Here is a 17367-nt window from a genome sequence, read left to right on the forward strand (position 1 = left end):
AGGGATTTACTCTGCCTCGTGATGACTGGGTGTTGTGTGATGTCCTTAGGTTAGTTAGGTTTAAGTAGTTCTAAGTTCTAGGGGACTGATGACCATAGATGTTAAGTCCCATAGTGCTCAGAGCCATTTCAACCATTAGAATTTTTGTGCAAATAGAATTAATTTGCAGATAGCATATTCCTTTATTTCTGTCAAAGACTGTCCATGTATTTTTTTCATTTAATTGTCTTATGGACAGTGATGGTACATCAAGTACTTGTAGCAGTTTATTTGTTTGAGAACTGCGGTTGTCTGGGCTGGCAAATTTACGGACAGAGAGCAGAGCGAAGTAGACTGAAGGGCACCGTTAACGCAGGATGTAAGAAACGTGACTACAGGTAGGACAGCACACGCCAAAGGCTATTCTGTTGAGTGAGCAGCCTAGAAGGACACCTGTAGACAGCTGAGAGAATACGCCACCAGCGGTAATGCGACTTCATTCTGGTGACGGACAGCCCTTAGCAAGCCCCAGTGAGAGTTCGAAAAATTCCAGATGGCCTGACCGTCGCTCCCACATCCTAAAGCCGGCCGGAGTGGCCGAGCGGTTCTAGGCGCTACAGTCTGGAATCACGCGACCGCTACGGTCGCAGGTTCGAATCCTGCCTCGGGTATGGATGTGTGTGATGTCCTTAGGTTAGTTAGGTTTAAGTAGTTCTAAGTTCTAGGGGACTGATGACCTCAGAAGTTAAGTCCCATAATACTCAGAGCCATTTGAACCATTTGAACCCACATCCTAAAACACTTTTCTAGAGGGCAGTTACATGTTTCGGCTAGCGAGCAGCAACATGCTTTGTGTACAAACACAGAAGCAGCACGGTGCAAACCTGTATACAGGAAGATATTGCACCACTGTGGACCACGGCCTCTGTGAAAGTAACAGGCAGAGATGGGAAGGCATTTACGAGCCTATGCTTTAGACAGTACGAGACCACAGCTTTCTCGTCCCAAAATACTTTTAGCCAGGCCCTCATGAAAAGTGTAAACAGCAATCTCTGGATCCAGAATGAGATTTTCACTCTGCAGCGGAATGTGCGCTGATATGAAACATCCTGGCAGATTAAAACTGTGTGCCGGACCGAGACTCGAACTCAGGACCTTTGCCTTTCGAGGGCAAGTGCTCTACCAGCTGAGAGCACTTGCCCGCGAAATGCAAAGGTATCGAGTTCGAGTCTTGGTCGGGCACACAGTTTTAATCTGCCAGGAAGTTCCATATCAGCGCACACTCCGCTGCAGAGTGAAGATCTCATTCTGGAAACATCCCCCAGGATGTGGCTAAGCCATGTCTCCGCAATATCCTTTCTTCCAGGAATGCTAGTTCTGCAAGGTTCGCAGGAGACCTTCTGTGAAGTTTGGAAAGTAGGAGACGGGGTATTGGCGGAAGCAAAGCTGTGAGGACGAGGCGTGAGTCGTGCTTAGGTAGCTCAGATGGTAGATCACTTGCCCGCGAAAGGCAAAGGTCCCGAGTTCGAGTCTCGATGCGGCACACAGTTTTAATCTGCCAGGAAGTTTCAGCAATATCTGGATATTTGGGGGAAACAGGCTGTTATGCTGTTACGTTGAATAATGGACTTCTTTGAGTAACTGACAGGACGAAGCCAAACAAATTACCTTTCTTTAACTGAAGTCACGTAGTCCTCTGGACGAAAATATGGGAATAGGCTACTTTCCTACGTTAAAAATTTGGTTCGGATTGTTGTTACTCTGATAGATTATAACGCTTAAGTAACATTTACCGTCAATATTCTCACAAAATATGTCATTTTTATGTAATTAAAGCTTAAAATCATCAAATACCAACATGTGGTCACGTAATAGAAAGAGCTCTGTTGTTGGCTAATGCTCTGGTGAAGTCACAGACTAGCAATACGAAGGTATACATGGGTTATAGGAAAAGTTAGCTGAAGTTACGAGGTTTTTACGTACTTTTTTCGCAAATAGTTTAGGTATTTAGTGATGGAAAACGCAATTACAACTTTTAAGTAATAATAGAAAGGAATTTTTTGAACTCTGATAGTGGAGTCCTTGCAATAGTTGACGCGTTTGTGCTCCACTCATTTAGAGCTGCGATATGTGAAACGACAGATGTCCTTTGCCCTGCTGTCTGCAACATCATTAAAACTAAACACTAAACTCCGGCCGAACAGACCATGAAGGCCCAACGGTACGGTGTCATCCTCAGCCGATAGGCGTCACTGGATGCAGAATGGAGGGGCATGTGTTCAGCACACCGCTCTCCCGGCCGTATGTCAGTTTCCAAGACCAAAGCCGCTACTTCTGAGTCAAGTAGCTCCTCTGTTTGCCTCACAAGGGCTGAATGCACCCCGCTTGCCAACAGCGCTCGGCAGACCGGATGGTCACCCATCCAGGTGCTAGCCCAGCCCGACAGCGCTTAACTTCGGTGTTCTGACGGGAACCGGTGTTACCACTGCGCCAAGGCCGTTGGAAACAACATCATTAAACTCGCTCAAAACTTAATAACTGTAGAAATTTTGCAAATGGGTCCGTATGTTATAACTAGATTGTCGACTGTCAGTCATGAGCTACGACAAAAAGCAAAATAAAATTATAGTTGGCAAAACTTAGTGCTGCTTTCCTCTGTATAAGATACTCAGTAATGACACTGCATCTAGCACGCGTTTGGTAGCAGAATGGATAGCGCATACGACTGCAGGTAAGGAACTCACAAGTTCGAATCGCTGAAGGGTCATATATTTTTAAAAGTTTTACACGAAATAAGAAAATAGCGTTAGCAAGAACTGACTATAGCAGTTGTTTCGATTGTGGGATGTGTTATATATAGTTTCACATTAGTCATAGCGTGAGAAACGGACAACAGAGAATAAATGCATTTACTTTGCCAACAAACAATTCACTCTTTTGGAAAGCGCTGCTAGTAGTAAAGATATTACCACACGCCCCATTACAGCGAGGTCTAGGAGGTGAGGACATACGGAGAGATATAAAGCAAGACGACTTACTTCTTCTCTGTATACGACGATGAAACTGCAAAAGAGTAAACAATAAGGATCCCAGGTGGACAGCACGAAGACAAAAATCCTGTTTCTGATAAGGTAGAAAGTGTGTGACCACATTAAATAGGAAATATCTGTTTCAACGCGACTTGTGTGAACAGCGATTGCAAATGTAAGCGCATGTAAACAGCATATTAAACACAATAAAATTCTGTTTCTGATCAGTATGGGGAAGTTTTGTAACGTGATTTGGTTTTCATATGAGAGGACTGTCGAGTCGTCTTACAAATAAGTTAAAATGTTCTTTCGGGTTAGATTCAAACCAGTGATGTATGAACATCGTCTCATAAAATTCTACGGTCCACCGCTCTAACAACTGTGCTACCGAATGAATGAGGTGCAGTCGGGTAAAACGACTATTTTCACTAGGAGTTTAATTTCGTTGAATGACGCTATCCTTCGTTGTAATAGTGGGAGAGCATATCTCGGAGGTAAGTTAATGTTAACTTTACAGTGCAACACATTTTTAATTTAGTGAACTTGAGCGTCGACGTGGTGACAATTTGCAGGTACAGTGCACTTAGGTTTCATGCGTGTTCTCATTCTCTGGAACGCTCAGAAACCATGTTTCAGGAGTTTTTATAGATGTATTTGTACAGTATGGTACAACACACTATTTGTATCTCAGTCTCCGAAAAGTTAATTCCGAAACAACACATCGCTGCGAACTAACATTATAACATTAGGAGCAGCGAGCTAACCAGTGACGTCACAGGCATCACATGGGTCGAATGGAGCGTTTTAGCAGGCTTTCAAATTATTTGAATGTCATTTCAGTTTTTATAACAGAATACTGAAATTGAAGAGGAAAAAAAGCATGTTATTAGCAGAAAATGGTATAATTAATCATTTAAGACTATATCCAAAACTTCATATGGTTCTAATGGCACTAAGCACTATGGGACTTAACATCTGAGGTCATCAGACCCCTACGCCCAGAACTACTTAAACCTAACTAATCTAAGGACAGCACACACATCCATGGCAGGATTCGAACCTGCGACCGTAGCAGCAGCGCGGTTCCGGACTGAAACGCCTAGAACTGCTCGACCACAGCCGCAGGCACAATTTTCAGAAAACAGTCAACACACGGTTGGCGCCGGTGGCGACACCTACAACGTGCTGACATGAGGAAAGTTTCCAGCCGATTTCTCATACACAAACAGCAGATGACCGGCGTTGCCTGGTGAAACGTTGTTGTGATCCCTCGTGCAAGGAGGAGCAATGCGTACCAACACGTTTCCGACTTTGATAAAGGTGGGATTGTAGCCTGTCGCGATTGCGGTTTATCGTATCGCGACACTGCTGCTCGCGTTGGTCGAGATCCAATGACTGTTAGCAGAATATGGAATCGGTGGGTTCAGGAGTGTAATACGGAACGCCGTGTTGGATCCTAACGGCCTCGCATCACTTGCAGTGGAGATGACAGGCATCTTATCCGCATGGCTGTAACGGATCGTGCAGCCACGTCTCGATCCCTGAGTCAACAGATGGGGACGTTTGCAAGACAACAAGCATCTGCACGAACAGTTCGACGACGTTTGCAGCAGCATGGACTATCAGCTCGGAGACCATGGCTGCAGTTACCCTTGACGCTGCATCACATACAGGAGCGCCTGCGATGGTGTACTCAACGACGAACCTGGGTGCGCGAATGGCAAAACGTCATTTTTTCGGATGAATCCAGGTTCTGTTTACAGCATCATGATGGCCGCATCCGTGTTTGGCGACATCGCGGTGAACGCACATTGGAAGCGTGTATTCATCATCGTCATACTGGCGTATCACCCGGTGTGATGGTCTTGGGTGCCATTGGTTACACGTCTCGGTCACCTCTTGTTCGCGTTAACGGCACTTTGGATAGTGGACGTTACATTTCAGATGTGTTACGACCCGTGGCTCTACCCTTCATTCATCCCTGCGAAACCCTACATTTCAGAAGGATAACGCACGACCGCATGTTGCAGATCCTGTACGGGCCTTTCTGGACACAGAAAATGTTCGACTGCTGCCCTGGCTAGCACTTTCTCCAAATCTCTCACCGACTGAAAACGTCTGGTCAATGGTGGCCGAGCAACTAACTGGCTCGTCACAATACGGCAGTCACTACTCTTGATGTACTGTGGTACCGTGCTGAAGCTGCATGGGCAGCTGTACATGTACACGCCATCCAAGTTCTGTTTGACTCGATGCCCAGGCGTATCAAGGCCGTTATTACGGCCAGAGGTGGTTGTTCTGGGTAATGATTTCTCAGGATCTATGCACCCAAATTGCGTGAAAATGTAATCACATGATTGTTCTAGCATAACATATTTGTCCAATGAATACCCGTTTATCAACTGCATTTCTTCTTGGTGTAGCAACTTTAATGGCCAGTAGTGTATTTTGAGGGAGATGCTCCGGAAAAATTGCTCGTTAGCATTGGATAACTGTTTGGAAGATGTTCTGATTGGCTCGCCATGAAGTGGTGTTTAGAGAGAGGACAGGAGGCGTTGGAGAGACTCCTGAGCCTCTGCTTGCAGGAAAAACACTTAGAATACTGCTCGCAGACTTCGGTTTCCGATTTCACAGTGAATAGTCGTTATATTATTTTGTACCTCCAACTGGAGCAAGACGTCAAGTTTCACCTAGGTAGCTTCTTGGGTTTCACGGGCATCGTAGTCGACAGAGTCACCGCTTGGAGCAGATCTCCGATTATGCATATCTCACATTCTCAGTTCGAATATAATGAATTTCCTTGAGACAGAGAAGTTGCTGTCCATGCATCAGCACGGCCTTAGAAAGTATCGCTCCTGCGAAACGCAACTCGCCCTTTTTTCACATGATATCTTGCGAACCATGGATGAAGGGTATCAGACGGATGCCATATTCCTTGACTTCCGGAAAGCGTTTGAATCGGTGACCCACCGCAGACCCCTAACTAAGGTATAAGCATATGGGATTGGTTCCCAAATATGTGAGTGGCTCGAAGACTTCTTAAGTAATAGAACCCAGCACGCTGTCCTCGATGGTGAGTGTTCATCGGAGGTGAGGGTATCATCTGGAGTGCCCCAGGGAAGTGTGGTAGGTCCGCTGTTGTTTTCTATCTACATAAATGATCTTTTGGATAGGGTGGATAGCAATGTGCGGCTGTTTGCTGATGATGCTGTGGCGTACGGGAAGCTGTCGTCGTTGAATGACTGTAGGAGGATACAAGATGACTTGGACAGGATTTGTGATTGGTGTAATGAATGGCAGCTAACTCTAAATATAGATAAATGTAAATTGATGCAGATGAACAGGAAGAAGAATCCCGTAATGTTTGGCTACTCCATTAGTAGTCTAACGCTTGACACAGTCACGTCGATTAAATATTTGGGTGTAACATTGCAGAGCGATATGAAGTGGGACAAGAATGTGATGGCAGTTATGGGGAAGACGGATAGTCGTTTTCGGTTCATTGGTAGAATTTTGGAAAGATGTGGTTCATCTGTAAAGGAGACCGCTTATAAAACACTAATACGACCTATTCTTGAGTACTGCTCGAGCGTTTGGGATCCCTATCAGATCGGGTTGAGGGAGGACATAGAAGCAATTCAGAGGCGGGCTGCTAGATTTGTTACTAGTAGGTTTGATCATCACGCGAGTGTTACGGAAATGCTTCAGGAATTCGGATGGGAGTCTCTAGAGGAAAGGAGGCGTCCTTTTCGTGAATCGCTACTAAGGAAATTTAGAGAACCAGCACTTGAGGCTGACTGCATACAATTTTACTGCCGCCAACTTATATTTCGCGGAAAGACCACAAAGATAAGATAAGAGATTAGGGCTCATACAGAGGCATATAGGCAGCAATTTTTCCCTCGTTCTGTTTGGGAGTGGAACAGGGAGGGAAGATGCTAATTGTGGTACGAGGTACCCTCTGCCACGCACCGTATGGTGGATTGCGGAGTATGTATGTAGATGTAGGTGCAGATGTAGATGCAGTGGCTGCGCTTATACAAGCGCACAAAAAATTCAACAGCAGTATCGGTGGTCAGCATAACAACACAGTTAAAAAACGAAAAGATCTGGGATCGGCTGTGGCATGTATAGGTCACGACGTGTTTAGTGAACATCAGATTTTCCATGAGATGCATAACATTAGAAACTCAGATTTTTGGCAGTCACTGTCATCGGATCCCGGAAACGGATCAGTCATGCTAGGACTGTACTAACTTCTCCTAAGAGTTCTTTATCTTGAATCTTCACCAACCGTAGTTGCATGCAACCGTTTCACGTAGTTGCAAAAATATTTTTTAATGAACAGGATAATCAAAAATGCTTATATTGTACTTTACTGCAACTATTGCCTATGTTTACGTCAGGTTTTGTAATAAACACTAGAATTTATGGCAACTGACTTTCGTTTAAGTGTTTTACCTGGCCACAGAATTAATTTGTAGTGTCACTGTTCTGCCATACCTTTGATGTCTGTATGACCATAATTTAGCGTTAATTAAATATACTCGCACAACAACTAATAACTGTCTTCATTGCGTCTCTACATACATGTACAGTTTACAATACATATTACATGTACGAAGGTCTAGGCTGTGGGGTAGTATATATGTTGGTACAATTTACATTCACTCAAGCAAAACTTTTTTTTTAGTAAATTATTCGCATATTCATTCTCAGTCTACCACACATCATGACTCACATCTTGTTGATGCTTACTTGTCTATTTTCGTTTTATTGTTGTTTTTTTGTACATGTCACACCTCATTTATCAAACGTATGTTTTATTGTATATCTCTTCTATGCATGAGTGTTGGTGACAGTGCCATAACTAAACATGTTCTTGCAGTAAAATTTGACTATGTGAACCTTCAGTCAAATTAAACTTTTGTGTACATTTCTAGACTTGTTCAGTTTCCAATGCAGGTTTTCGATTGTGTTTAATAACGATCTCTGATATCAGTAAAGAAGTGAGGGTGTTGTTGTGCTGGGCACATTTAATTTGTTTCTGACAGCCTGTATTTATGTCTGGGATGACTGCAGAGATCAGGAAGTCCTATATGAACAGGTTGCCTTGTAACGTCCCCCTAGAAAAATTAATGAATTACTGTGCTGATAAACATCTTATGTTATTTGATTTTCAAACAGCTGAGCAAAACCGAACGTACTCAGACATTCACTAAAGTGACACACAATATTTTTAGCGCGACGCAAACTGACTTTCAGTAATCCCTATGAAAGAATGGCCCTGACTAAGAATAACCTATACCTTTCATGAATTCTTACCTCACAAAAATCTTCGTTACTCGAACTACTACAATACAGCGAGCGCCAATACTGCCAGCTAAATAAAAGATTCTAACTACTTAAGGCACTAACTACTGATAGACATAGTTAGCAAATGAAAGACTTTGATAGGGAACAAACAATGTATTTACCTTTACAGTTTCAAAAGTCATAATATCCAGTCTTACAAATTTACTGTTTCTGTCCAGATCATCGGCTCTCAAAACTCCGCCATCTCACTCCCCACATCCACCACTGCTGGCGGCTCACCTCCAACCGCACAACCCTACGCGCTGTTAACAGCCAACTGCCCAACACTACAATAGCAAATTCCAACAATGCCACCCAGCCACAGACTGCACACAGCACAGCCAGTGATTTTCATACAGAGCGCTACGTGGCGGTGGCGTTACCAACATAAGAACCTAAACAGATTACTTACATAGCCCCCATGCTCCCCACAAAAAATTTTACAAATTTTTTTTGGCAGTGGCCAATACAGATTTGAAAATTTTTTTCATAATTACAATAACAAAGATGTCAAATGCACACACTTATTGATGCAATGTTGGTCAAAAGCAATAATTGTTCTCATAAAGACAGTCCTGATCATTTATCACAATAGTAATTACAGTTTTTTTTCACAAAGTCTCCTTAGCAAAAGAAAATGCACACGTAAGTAGTGGATTTCCATGCAGTCTTGAAGAACTAGTATTGTCCTTCAAACGGAAAGACAGTGCTGACTCTTGACATGCAGACGGGTAATGGGCCACAACAGAACAAACCCACCGCAGAGTCAGTCGAGGTTTTGAAGAATATTGGTAGGTAGGTCATCACAGAGCAGACCCACTGTAGTCCTGGAAGAGAGTATGGTATTTGTGGGCCATCAAAGGTACAGATGCACTGCAGTCCTTGTAGAGACGGCCAGCAGCCATCTGTTGCAACTGTGCAGGTGCACAATCACCATTGAAGAGTCTTGCGGATAATATAGCAAGTCCATAAACCACCACTTGTGCACTCACAAAGTTTTTGGAGTTGACCTTAAAACCAGTAATGCTGTTAACCAGTCCCTTGCTGAATTATTAACACACGTGCAAACACTAACAGTCTCAACTTCTCATCTATTGTACATCTATTATGACCAACAGAAACGTGTGCAGTGAAATGTAACTTAATTTGAAGAACTGGTGTCTATACAATTATAAGTTTACAACATAATAATACAATTACAAAGGTACAAAAACTGTATTGCCTACGTTAGGCAATAAGATTTCTTTTTATGCTCGTTATGTTGATGATATACTCATACTATTTCAAGGTTGTGACCAAGATCTACAACAACTGTTTCATGTTTTCAACAGTTTCCACGAGAAAATGAAATTTACAAAAGAGATACAAAATAACGAGAGAGAACTCAATTTTCTTGATTTGAAACTTAAGTTATCGGGTAACACTATTAGCTTCGACATTTTCCGTAAAGAAACTTTTTCTGATAATATTATTCCAGCAGATTCCTGTCATCCTCAAACTCACAAGATCGCCTTTTTTCATTCTGCAGTTCATCGCGCTGTGAGCACACCTTTAGCACAGAATTGTTTTGAAAATGAAATATTTTTATTAAAATCAATAGCTACTAACAATGGATACGACCCTAAATTAATTGACCAAATTGCTAAGAAAAAAGCAGCTGTAAAATTTTCTACTTTAGGAGATAACAGGGCAAAAAACTATGAGAGTAATAACTTTATTTCTATTCCATTTTTAGGGAACGTTTCATATAAGATTAAAAGACTTTTACAGAAACAATACGGTTATAGAGTTGCTTTTTCCGTAAATAATAGCCTCAAACGTAGAGTAATTCATAATATTGGAGCACGAGAAGAACTCAGCACTAAGTCCGGTGTATACAAAATTACTTGTAACGACTGCCCAAACTATTACATAGGGCAGACAGGTAGACCCATTAAAGTTAGGTATAAAGAACACAAGTTAGGTAAAAATGGGGAAAACGTATATAATTCCACCTTTGCTGAACATCTATGGCTCTTACAGCACACGCCAAGAGAACTGGACGACGTAGAGCTGCTTCATGAAGCTGATAAAGGTGACAAACTAGACTTGCTCGAAGAATTAGAGATTTTCAAGCATCTGTCTCTAAAAGATGGTTTTGTTCTTAATGAACAGGTGCAGCTTCGAAACAAAAATTTTTTAGACAGTTTCAAACCCCTCATTGCCTTAATGTAATATAGTCTGGCTGACTAGGAGTTATTTTCTTGCTTGTTGATGCCGGTGAAATGCGCTTTTCCTATCTTGTTGGGATCTACATATTGTGTTGTTTGTTAATTATGAATTTCAATGTGTATGTGTGGTTAAATGACTACTATGTTTTATTCATACAGACAGATGGTTTCGTTTTATTATAACATTTTGGTTGTTTCGCTAGTATGTATTTCACTACCTACGTTACGCGAGACTCTCGCGCATTACAGTAGTGCCCTCTCTCGTTAGATGTTCCAAGCGCAAGCTTTATCCGTTTGACACTAAGACACAGGTAAATTTGGTTCTATATTTCTAGTTTACATAAATGTCTTTAATTGGCATGATACGCCTTGTTTATTAAGACAAAGTTTGAATTAACACAACCTTTAATAATTTTTGATGCGTCTATGTATGTATTTATGGATTGTAATATGCGCGAGTCTGGCACATGCAAGTGCCCTCTCTCGGCGAAACAATCTACCTTAGTGCCTTCACACTCGTGTCTCAACAGTTCATAGGCGAAGTAACATTGTTAAACTGTTCGCTTTGATCCTGTTCCCATTACACATGTTGTACAAATGGAGATGATATTTTAATTACTGACGATGCCTTTTGGCATAATTGTTTCATTATTCTCCAGTGCATGATGTAATTTTAGTAAGTACTAAAGATTGTGTGCCTGTATTACTTTAGCAATTTCACCGTTATTTAAGCTTCTGTTTCTCACTTTCGTTGATATGGCTTTTCTAATGAATGTGTCTTTCTATTCAGGAAGTTTACTTCTGATGAAGGTATATTTATATGTACCGAAACCTTGGTCTAGAATTTTAATAAAAAAATTCTATCCTGCAACTGTTTTTGGCTGCCATCCTTTATTGTGAAGAATTTTGACAGTTGCTGCTGCAGCCATGTTTAAAATCTTGAGGTACAAAATACATCATTAAAGAACATAACAATACAGATAAAATTTGTAGTCATAGGGGCTTTACAAAAGAATAGAAATAAACATATACATCAGTGTTACAGGAATTATGACATAAGTAAATACATAAAAGGTCTGAATAACTTACGAAACATCAACTTCACACGTGAGCATTAAAACAAAACAGAATAAAAAATGTCTCAACATCTTTACAAAGCAAATAACATATTACAAATGCAAATTATGTTTGAGGATAAAAGTATTCCTCATCATAGTGAATGTAGCTGAGTATTAGAAAAATTCTACAACATAAGTCTTATCAGATAAACACATAAAGACAGGAAGAACGCAAATACACAAGGTACACAGACACACAGTGGAATAACACAAAAGGACAGGACAGGATTTGTTTTCAGTGTGATGTTTGGTACTGCAGTCCAACCCAAAACTTCATTTCATAGATGTTTCCTCTTATTTCACTTTTTTTTAATACCTTGTCAATGCATTTCTTCCAGTTCCTCACAACTCACTCTCTTATATAGTCTACCCCCTCTTAAGCTAACTTAAATCTACTGAGCTCAGATGCTAAACTAAGGGACAAGGCAATGCAGCAACACACAACAAATTAACACAAACAGCGATGACAAAAAATGCAAATTGGCAAAGCAAGCAGCAATAAATATAAATTAGCAAAGCAACTGCAATATTACAACTAATATAAGTCAATGTGCAGCAAACAAGAAAAATAAATCAGTAGTAAAAGTGGCTTATCAAAGTAATACAAAGTGAAATGCAGTAGCACTATGCCTGGCAAATAGCAGCAGCAAATGCTATAACTTATACCTAAACATGACAAAGCTCAAGCAGAAAAAATATTACAGTAAAAATGGCCGTGCTTAATACCTATGTCACATCTTAACACTAGAGTGATGCATCACCTTGATTTACTCTACAAATCAAGTTACCCAATCATTGACAAAAATTATGTATGCAATTCCTGTGAAGGGAAATATCTTTTTGTGCTCCCTAATTTTTTCTTTCCTTTTTTTTTTTTTTTTTTTTGGAAGTAGATCATAAAATTATTATTTACTGGATCTGTAGGCATAAAATATCTATATTAGTACATCTATTAAATTTTAATTTAACCAATGCTGCAGTGCAGCTAGAAACTAGATATTAAACAAATTGAGCAATCTCTCAACTAGAAAGACAATAGATGTAAAATGTTTCTCATCATTTCATTAGGCATTTTAGTAAATATCATAAATTAAGAGCTCCACAGTGTAATCATATGTTTTCAAGTTCGAGCGTGTCGTATTTGCGATGCTTTCTACAAAGAAGTGTCAATAGCGAGGTTAATGGCCTCTTTTTTCTCCACCTAATGGCTTTTTCTCCAGGCAGGTGGGACAGCCGGGCGTCCACGACGCATTACGTGAAAGTTACTTAACTTTCTTACCGAAATATTTATGATAGCAGTTACAGTCTCATATAAAAAAATTTCACAGGTCCAAAAGTTACAGTAGAAATGTGTAGAAACGAAATCTCAGGAATAGCAGTGTTGTGATCCATTCACACATGGACAAACAACTCATAACTCTTAAAGTACGATTCTTGGTTTCCAACATCCATTTTCACAAATCAGCGTCCTTAACCACTACTCATTATTCCTTACCTTATTACACATATACATATTCGTCGACATTCTTCAATATTTCATCATTATAAATATGTAGCATAATCAAATTCCTCATATAGCATCAGCTTATTGATCTTAAACATACCTCAACAGCATAATACACATCATCGTCGTAAAAATAACATCATAACACCTCAGTCAAATCTCAAAAACGTCTTAGCTTTCTGCAATAATGTCAAAACCTAAAAAAAATTCTCTGCTCATTTCATCTACCTCAAACGTACTTTAAAACTCATGATCTCATACCAAATACGACATTCAAAGCTCTCATAGTATCACAATGGTTCCGAAAAAATATGAACACTTCACAAAGTACAGACAAAATACAATTTCATAAGTGTGAAGTTATCCAACTGTGTAATTGCGTCAATATCAGTCACTGATGTAGTAAAATAAATGTTTGTCTCTCTCAGTTAAATGATCAGATAGCTGTGTAATTCTGTGTTAGAGAAATATAGTAACGATGTGTAAAGTTGTATAAGCAAATACCATATTAGCTAGGGCTCCATGTACTTGCCAAACACATGATACACAAAGTAAGCGTGTACCCCCCTGAGGATTAATGTAATTATACCCTCAGGTGTTACAGATTACAGCAATGGAATGAAATGTATCACGGAAAACTTTCTTTGTAATTCAAAAATATTTAAAAATAAATGTTTTAAGTACAAAATTAATCACTCAAATACGTGTACTGTAGCGCTAAACTGTGCGTCTTTTGTAAGATAATCTCTGTCATTACTTAAGGGTAAAAATGTGCCAAGTGTCGTAATTATCGGCGTCCATTAGCAAAGTTCTGTGGAAGTCAATGTACTTACCTCGTAATAAACAAAAGCGAAATGTTATGCATATAGATATCGTAGTTATTACGTACAGTACCGTATCAAGAAAGTACTATACTGTAACGTATTGTTGTGCTACGAAAAAGGCTGTCTCATTGTAGCTATACCACAAAAGTTACTACTAAAACATGTTTTACTTTCCAGAAGAATTCAGAAAAACTGTGCAGATATGAAACACATACAGCGTAAAAGCAATAATATAAACTGTGTCACTCATTAGTAACGTCTAGCTGTCAAATAAACTAACCACTGTGTCGTCTGGTATCTCTCAGAAAGTGCTTCAAATCCAGAATGTATTTTCAAGTATACCAAAATGTTGCATTTAAATCACATTAGCAGTACCAGTATATGTTCTAAATATGTGGGCCTTATAGTCGTTGCGTAATCGTGTAACTAACATGCAAGAATGTACACACACAATAATACTGTGTCGTCTGTTCACTATAACAATGCATTCGTAAGTACTGTTTAAATAAGTTCTCTTGGTTCTTGACCAGATAGTTAACTTCAAACATTGTTGCATGTTAACAGTTTCTAAGTCTGACAAAGCGTACTAGTAACGTGAAGTGAAAAATTTTATAGCAAAGACTAAGCTAAAAAGCAGATTATTTTTCAGTAAACGATTTTACGTGTGAAACATGGTATAAACCTTTACTCTTCCTAGTACGCAGAGTTTCAACTTGAACACAATTATCATGCAGCATACGTCAGTAAAGAATACTGGAATTTTTCTCAAGGTTAGCGTATATGTAATTTTTCTCTGAGCAGCCGGCGCATGTGGCTGCCTGCAGTGGGAGTCATTGTCTGTCTCATTGTTGGCGCCCGTCGTTATTGGGATTAGGAGACCTAACTTCTACAAATTCACCTTGTCGAGAGGGCCCTGTCCTGTTTGAATCCCGCCAGTTCTGATGGAATTCAGGTCTGTCGTTTTGTCGGTAGTTTACATAGTTTCTTGTTTGTCGGTTATGTGGTGGAGAATTTCTCCCGGAATTGTAATTGCATGTTGGACCGTTGCGTCTGAAGTTAATCTGTCTCCCCTGATAATAATTATTTTAGTTCCCATATTCTCTGTTTCTCTCTTTGTCTCTGTGATAGCCATTACCGCGGAGAGGTGATCTTTGCCTGTAATTACTACTACTCTGCCAGTGGTTGTCGTACGGGTGGTGTCTGTTTTGGTCACGATTTACGTTGTAAGAATAGCCTTGTCATGTCCAGTTATTATTTCTTTCATCGAGGAATTGTGACTGATGTGACATATAACTGTTGTGCTCCTGTTTTCGCGTTCCGTGATTGTCAGTATCAATTTCCAATTCTTGTAACAGTCCCTGAAAAGCTTCAATGACGTCTTTGCAACGCCCTGCCAAAATAATATGTCGTACATGTTCAGGCAATTTGATTAAGCAAATGCGGATGAGTTCTGAGGGGCTGTATGGGTTTGAAAGATACTGATTCTTATGTAACATGTCTTCGAAATATTTGACAAGACTGGAGAATTCAGATTGTTCGAAATGTTTCATCATTATGATGCTATGTTTTACTCGGTCTTGTGTAGCTTGAGACCAATATGCTGAGAGGAAGACATGATAAAATTCTCCTTCACTGTGACAATCGTGAATGACCGATCGCATTCTTACAGCTGGTTCATTCTCTAAGTAGCCACACATAAATTCTAACCTGTGCTCCAATGACCAGTTGGGAGGAAAACAATAAGACAATTGATGAAGCCTTGCTTGTGGATGAATGTCGTTTGCCAGAATTCTTAAATGTTTTGAATTTACGTGTAGTAATGAACAACTTATAGCCAAAATCATCACGTCGGCGAGTCGCATATTGCTCGTTGTTACTTCGTTTCAGCGGATCAATCTCAAAATTCAGTGCTGTTTTGAAGCTGTTGCTGTGACATTTCCGAAATGCCCTGTGTTATTATTTTGTGACTTTTCCGTATTTCTAAGTCCCTCTTCGCGTGTTGGAGCGCGAGTCTTCTCTGAAATATGTAATTCTTGTATTACCTGTGTCAACTGATCTTGTACTTCCCGGATTTCTCTTTTGTACTGTGAATTGATTTCATTTTGATTTTGTTTGAATTTTCTCATTTGTTCATACTCTTCTGTGTCAGTGAAGGCTATGGGTCTTGTGTCATTCATATCATCATCTACCTTTGTGGATAAGTTGGTGAACTGATCCGAAAGTTAGGCTACTTTCTCCGATAGAGAACTTATTTCCTCAGTGTATTTTTCTGAACCAAGTTTCAGAGTGTCCATTTGTGTTGAAATCGTATCTACTGTGTCCTTTAAGTTTTCCTGAGATTTTGCAAGTTGCGTAACCGAATCGGTAGATGCAACTGAGTCAATTTTAGCTTGCAAGGTGACGTGATTATCATGAACAATAGTTTGCAGTTCTTTTATGGCTGCTTCGTGATTGTGTAATGCATTTTCATGACGCGAAAAAATAGGTTGGAAATGCTCAGAAATTTGTGTTTTTACGTCATTACAGACTTTTTGACGTGTCGATTCGATTTTAAGTAACTCAGCAGTTAAACCTTCACGTGTTTGTTCAAGTGTGGTATCTAACTTTTGAAGCTGTTGCTGTGACTGTTTTTGATTTTGTTCCATTGCGTCTAACTGTTGCTGTGTTTGTCTCTGGTGTTGTTCGATTGTATCTAACTGTTGCTGTGTTTGTCTCTGATTTTGTTTCATTTGTTGTGTTAATTGCAATAATAATGTATTAGCGTCTGGAATCTGTTCCTCTATGCTTTTCGGCAGTGCATTTGCACCGGCAACATTCACATTTTGACAAGCAGAAAATGTGTCTTGACTTATTTGAGAAAACAGTGAGGACGCAAAAGCTGAATCTACAGTATTTGCAAGATTGTGTCCTGTCATTTCGGATTCCTGAGGCGAGCTGTTGCCGACCGATCGATCGATAATACTTCCCTGTTCACTAATAGTTTCACTGTCTACACCATTATTTGCCACCCACTCTATTTCCCTATGCACAGTTACCAAATTACTACTTTGAACATTAGTTAATTCATTACACGGTGGTGCTCATTCAATGCTATCGTCTTCACTGTCATTTCTCAGTTTACTTTGGAGCCTAGTATTACGTTTTCCACACGCCATAATTGTCACAATGTTTCACGCGATAACACAGAAAAGCACAATTGGAAGAGTAAAATAAGAAAACACATTAACATAGCACTGAAAATAATATGTAGTTAATTGCAAGCGCAGCTGCAAAATACTTGGTGCAAATCTACATGCATGCCACAACTGTTTTACTGTACAACAATGAAAAACTACAACTACAAAGAAG

At 40.0% G+C, this 17367-nt stretch overlaps 1 pseudogene; it reads right to left on the reverse strand.

The window, feature by feature from the left end:
- Positions 1–2365: 2365 nt before the first annotated feature.
- Positions 2366–2483, reverse strand: LOC124620484 (annotated as a pseudogene).
- Positions 2484–17367: the final 14884 nt, after the last annotated feature.

This window comes from Schistocerca americana, chromosome 6 (assembly GCF_021461395.2).
Source record: "Schistocerca americana isolate TAMUIC-IGC-003095 chromosome 6, iqSchAmer2.1, whole genome shotgun sequence".
Lineage (NCBI taxonomy): Eukaryota > Metazoa > Arthropoda > Insecta > Orthoptera > Acrididae > Schistocerca > Schistocerca americana.